Here is a 6,912-nt window from a genome sequence, read left to right on the forward strand (position 1 = left end):
GGCATGTTCAAGGGCAGGAGTTTAGCTGCTATGCTACTGCACTGGGCTCTGTTTCTTCAGTCTTCTTGCTGGTTCAGGGTCTGTTTAGATTTCCTATTTTTAAAAATTGCATCTTATCAATTTTAATTTGTAATCAATTTGTAATTAAATTATTTATTGATTACTACTTATCAGTTTATTTGAGTTTTTCTTGTTTGTCAGCATATAATTTCTCATAATACTTTCTTAAGATCCCTTATTTTTCAGGCGCATTGGTTGTAATCTTCTTTTTCATTTCTTTGTTTATATGATATCTTTCTCTTTTTTGTTAATCTGGCTTCTGATAGCAGCAGAGCAGACATCAGCTGCATGATTCTGTGTAACCTAGTCGGGTGAGTCTAGTGCTCTGCAGGTGTGGCGGGGGCAGGTCGGGGAGTGCAGGAGAGGAAGGAGGCCAAGTAGCTGTTCAGTCCTCAGCGGCTCCCCAGCGTACGGTTCCTCTCTCAGTTACAGCTGCCAGTGGTGCTGGGATGTGCAGCAGCCTCTCCCTGCTCCGTCTTGGGGAGATGGTGACTCCCGCCTGCAGTTATAAGTGCCGTGCAGCTGACCCGGATGGCATTGGTCCTCTTGATCACTGTCCCCCTGGGATCTCTTTTCTGTTCTGTGGTTTCTGTCCTGAAATTTTCTGTCCCAGCCAGTCCCCTGAAAACAGGAACCTTTCTTTGTTTTTCAAGTATTTTCTGACACTGAGGTCTGTGCAGCTTCTCATTCTTCAGGCTTCCTGGATCCCCAGCTTGACTAATTCTGAATGCTTCTTCTCACTGCAGTTTTTACTTTCTAGCTTCTCTCTTTAATAAACTGTGCTGTAAAAATAGGTATAAAATTTGAAGTCTGGTGACTACTTTTAGCTGTCAACAAATCTGAGAGCCTGAACACAACTCCCATCAACATTTTTCCCTGCTCGAAAAGAGAAAGATAAAAGAAAGGGAATTTAGATTTGAAAAGTTTGATGCTTGATTTGGGCTTTTATAAACCTTTTGGTAATATGTGGGAAGGGACTTTCCTGAACCATGCTGATATAGTAAGAAATAACAATGGGCTTAACTGGTATGAACTTTAACGATCCTACTTTTTAGCAGCTAGGATTCTTTCACATAGTGTAAATATAAAATGCTCTTGTGGTAGGGTACAAGATGTCTCCCGAAAATATATGTTGATAATAATAGAACTAAAAACATTAATAAATATGGAATAAAGAAGAAAAATGCTTTTTTGCTTAGCATTTTTTTAGTGCATGAGGAAGATACCATTTACAACTTATTCCTACAGTAAAACTTATTTACTGTAAATACCCTGAGAGGCCTTATCCCTGGATAGTGAAGATTGTACAGTTGCATTCTCTATCTGGCTCGCTCTCTCTCTCTCTCTCTCTCTCTCTCTCTCTCGCCCTCTCTCTCTGCTTGTGTACCTGTGTGTGTGACACATTATTATGAAGGTTCAATGTGTAATTTTTTGCTGAGAATCACTATAGTTGGATGATTCTGCCTAGTTATTTGAGAAGGTGGATTGAAGAATGTACTGGAACAATGGTTGGATAAGATCCATAGCAGAGAAATATAGGAAAGAATTCTTGACACATTTCATTTGAGGCATAATGCTGACTGATAGTAGCAAAATAATGACTACGTGTTTTCCATTCTCAGGGCAATTAGAGAACTGTGCTCATCAGTTCAGATTGAAAGCTGCTTTTCCATCAGTAGTGAAGCCACAGTTATTTCCAATAAGACCCACACCCTTGTCTGTTGATTTGCACTCATACAGCCAACCAATGACATGATATTTTCAAATACATTCACAGGGAGCTGTGTGCAGTTTTTAAATGTGGAAGCAAAGGTGTATATATGCTGAAGCTTTGGGCTTGTGAATGTTAACCACTTCTCACTGTAATTACTGAATAATTTATAATGAACTTGTTTCTCTGGGTTCATAGAGTTTGCTACAGAAATTTAAACAACTTTATACATTTTTGGGTCCATGTCTGTTGGAACCTTGTAACTGTTGATCCAAGCTTTAAAAATCCATCTTGTCCTTATTTGTTCCTTTCCCACAAAATAATTTCAGATCTTCTCATGGTATAAATATCTAATTTCACCTCCCACTTCTGTCTTCTTTCATTACAGAAAGGCTTCACTGACTTTAGTAGCACCATCTTTTGTTAGGAGTTTGACATTAATTAAATTCACTTTTTTGATATGCTATAGGGAACCTATGGAATATTGAAATATACAAAGTCATTATGTAATTCAACTCTGAAGCTTAGCGTCAGTTCGGTGATTGGCACTCACATCTCTGTCCCGTTGTTTACTCACCTACTAAGGATATTATATAGATGGGGTTATACTTAACACTGAAATCTTTTAAAGTTATACATTCAAGGATAAATAGGAGAAGAAACCCAGAGAGCAAATTCTGAAGGAACAGGAAATAGCAGAGAATTAGTGGAAAATGGTATCATGAAGGAGATACAAGAATGAACAAGACAGAATGGAACATTTCACATGCTACAGTCGGCGAGGAAAATTTTTAAAAATCTTTTGTATTTGGATATAGGTGATTTTTGGGGACCTTGTTGAGAACTTTTTACACTATATAATAGAAGTCTGAGGCCATTTACAGTAATCTAAGTGAATGAGAAGTAAAATTCTAAAACATGAAATATAGGCTACTCTTCAGTGATTTGAGCTTAAAAGTAGTATAGGGTGTTTGCACTGGGAATTGGAGTGCCTTTGGAGGCTGAGAACTCTGAGGTCACCCACCCCTGTTGGGATCTACCACATGGGATGGAAGAAGCCCAAATCCTTCCTCACAGGATCCAAGGTCATCAGAACAACATCCAGGAGCTCTGAGCGGTCTGTAGACACAGAGGAACAGTAAACTTCCTTCAGGACTAGCGAGAGGAGCTTTCTCTGGTCCTTACTTAGTTCCAACTTTGGATCCCCCATCCTCTCTTGCAATGACCATCAGGGTCGCTCTGGAGCCCCCCAAAACAAACAAACAAACAAAATTAGAACAGATAGACAAAGAACAACAAGGAAAGCTTAGAACGAGACAGGAAACAGCGTGGATTCACATATACCTTACTAGGTAGGACGCAGAGATTAGATACTCCTCACTGGGGAATGGAAGGTTTCTCTGCACACCCCTCCTAAAACAGTTCTACAGCTCAACTGTTGACATATGCCTTGCTAGAGTTATAAGCCAGTTTAGACTATCCTAAAATCTGCCAAGTTCCGTAGAATTATGCTTCAATGCTATAGACTGCTAAATATTAAAATGAGGATAGACATGAGACAGCTGAATAGTACCCTATAGCCATTTTAAGGTGTATAGCAGCCGGTTCTGTGTATGAATTAAAATTGAAATGTCAATGAAGTAGTCACAGGATGTGGTTAAGAACTTGCATCTTGTAACATATTGGTTACTCAATACCATAACAATTCTACATTGTTGTAAATTGTTGTTGATGTTACGTTGGGGCTTTTAATTGATCAGGATGATATTTTGCCAACTCTACCTTCAGACCAGAGATGATCTCCCCAAGAAACCGTTGAATGTAACTGGACAATAAGATGCTGGACTCTTTGCTGGTATATACTTGCAATGAAGGAATCTCAACTGAATTTGATCTGTAATACTGCAACAAGGTGGAGGAATCCACCATGGGGGAAGGGCATGGGGAGGGGTTGGCGGAATCCCAGAGCCTATGAGACAGTGTCACATAATGCAATGTAATTAATAAAAAAAAAGACAATTTACAGATGAATTAAGTTTTGTTTTGGTACAGTTTTATTTTCTAATCAATACTGTCACTTTTTTTAAGTTGAAAAGTAGAGCAGAATGATTCAGTTGGGAAGGAGAGATTCAAGACTTGGAAGAGGGAACTTCATTGCTGTAGATAGTAAGCTGTTAGTAGCTGTGGATGGAGACAGTTAAGTCAGGCTCATTTGTCAGAGTAGGAGGACCCTCCTTTTGCTCAGAGGGTGGGGAGAAAAGGAGAAGACACTACTGATAAATTTCAGGATGGGGCAAGTAAGACGTTTTGGGGAATCCTACACTGCCTCCATTTGCTCCTGCAGGAAGAATGATGGTAAGTGAGGGACAGAAGAGTCATTTTGTTAATAATGACCATTGTATGAGCTGGCTAGAGGCATAGGAATCTGTCAGTGTAAATTCTATCAGCTGATACTCCTGTGTGACTCTTGCAGGGAAACTAAGACTAATGCTTGTAGAAATTAGGGAATTTTTTAATCCCACCAGAGTTGGGAGTTGATGTAGAGGAGGCAGAGATGGAGGCAATGAGGAATAGGTCTAGCAGAAGGAAGGAAGTGTAAAGATAGATAGATGAATACTTAAAAGTCAGAAGTACAGGAAAGAAGAGGAGAGGAACTTTTTGCATCAAGAATGGCATTCTGATGCAAAAAAATTAGACAAACAATGGAAGTGGGTGACAAAAGTGATATGGAATTAGGGTTTTTTGGGAATCTGAAAATTTAGCCAAGGGTTGAAAAATGAGCTCTGGGATTAGACTTCGAATCTCTTCATTTATTCGGTATGTGATCTTGGCCAGATTCTTAACTGCAGTAATGTTGATTACTTATCACTGAAGTGGGGGTTGGTAAGAATAATAGTGCTTTACTTTTGTGGTGGGATTGAATGAAATGAGCTCTATTAAGTGTTTGTTCAATCTCTGCCAGGCTCCGTGTTCCGTAATTTTCCCTAGTAGTCATGGCTGTTTTATTATTACTGCCAGCTCCTTCTTTTTGTTTAGATCTTAGCTCATACATGACCTCCCCTAGAGCGACCCTTTCTACTCAGCACAGTGAAGAGCATGAGGCTGGTCCAGGTGACTCTGTTGTTTCAGTTCTGTCTACTCTGGAATTTGGCTGTTGGTGTGAATATTCCCAACCCCGTCTCCAAAGAGACATTAGTGTGTTTGGTATTGAAGCCACGTCTCATTAATCGTTCTATAGACCGTGTGCCAACACACAGCAAGTGTAGCCACTCTGAGTTGTTGTAAAAACAAAATATTGATTGCTGAGTGTCTCTCTCTCTCTCGGTACAGAATCATTCAATCAGGGCTTGTTGATAAGGTTGCTTTTGGCATATTGGCAAAACTTTCAGAATCAAGACAAAAGGTAAACCACAATCATTAGGGTTTTCTGATCTCACTTTTGAGTTTTCCACATAAACAAGTTTGTAGTTCTCAATTTATTATTTTGTTTGGGTGAAAGAAGGAGTGACTAATCTTTTCCAGGCTGTGTTGAATTTAACAAATTGAAGAAGTGCCAACTTACTACTTAGAAAATGAAATTTGTTTTTGAGGCATTATTTTAATTGTTGCTTTTCCTTTATGTCAAACATGACTTTAATTGTGGGAGATGATACATGAAGTTTTATTTGAGTCACAGATTATTCTGCTGTTGGGGCCAGAGGAACTTGGTAAATGTTATTACGCTTTTCATGTGTCAGTGTTGTGGTACAAAGTGAATGATAGATGCTGCTTATCCAGTTCACATGTTCATCTTCACTTATTTTTTACTTGAAAAGCATGGAGACAGAAAGACAAAAATGAGAGACAAAGATTTTCCATCCCCTGGTTCGCTACCCAAATGCCTGCAACAGCTGAGGCTAGGGCGAGTCGAATCAGGATCCCCCATCTCAGTCTGGTTTCCCATGTAGATGGCAAGAACCCTCTAGTACTGGGGCCATTACCTGCTGCCTGCAACATAAATATTAATAGGGGCCTTGGATCTAGGGGAACAGGAATTTAAACTCAGGCACCCTGATATGGTTTGTGAAATCCCAAGTAGTGTTTGAATTGCTGTCTCAAATGCCTGGCCCCGTGTTAGCTTCTTGAGATCTTTTAATTTGTAGCATCACCTTAAACCTTTTTTTAAAAGAAAGAATTATTTGAAAGGCAAAAAGAGAGAGAGGTAGAAGTAGAGAGAAAGAAATGGGGGAGGGGGAGAGAGCGAGCTAGCGAGCTACTGATCAGTTCTACATGCCTGTAACAGTTTAGGCTGTGCCACTTAGAAACCAGTAACTCAGTCACTTGGGTGCCAGGAACCCAAGTGTTTAGGTGGTCACCTTTTGTTAGGAGGGTATTCATTATGATGAAGTTGGATTCGGTCAACTGTGATATGGAAGGTAGATGTCCCAAGTGCTACCTTCAAGCTGTGCCAGACATGCGGTGCTGACACACGCATGACCTTGCTCTGTTGCTTGTGTGACGTCTTTGTATTTGGAAAGGAAGGCTCAGTCAAGAGCGACAGTTTCTGAATTTTTCATTTCTTTGCAACATTCGTAAGTTGCTCAGTGTTGATAATAATATCCTCTTATTTTTGGACTAAAAATAGACATTTCCTGGTTCTCAGTTAAAATATGTATGAATCACTGATGATTCTGTGTAATTTTCAAGCATATTAGTGACCATTGTCATTTTAGGGAAGCAAAATTTTAAGGTTCTTTTCTTGATTATACAAATAGTCCCACAGATTTTTATTTTCTTGAAAAATCTGTTCAGTATTGATTCATGACAGTCTGAGATAAATGATTCATGAATGACATGGTTGTTGTATCTGGAAATAATCCATCTAAAAGTATTTTGTCAGGGGCCATTTTATAAACTTTAAGTAATGATGCTTTTTTTGTTGTTACTGATTCTTTCTTTATTGTAATAAAATGTCATGTACTGCCAGGAGGTAGAAAGTTGCATATGATTGCTGCTGGTGGTTGCTGATAATCTGACAAGTTTAAGAACACTGCTATTTCGTCAGTTGCACAAGGCAATAAGTTCTAATTAAAACAAGTGTACTTTGTTTCTCTCAGCAATGCCTTCCTTTTTAGTGATAACTAGTTGAAAATAAATGTTTT

Source organism: Ochotona princeps, unplaced genomic scaffold (genome assembly GCF_030435755.1).
Source record: "Ochotona princeps isolate mOchPri1 unplaced genomic scaffold, mOchPri1.hap1 HAP1_SCAFFOLD_127, whole genome shotgun sequence".
Classification (NCBI taxonomy): domain Eukaryota; kingdom Metazoa; phylum Chordata; class Mammalia; order Lagomorpha; family Ochotonidae; genus Ochotona; species Ochotona princeps.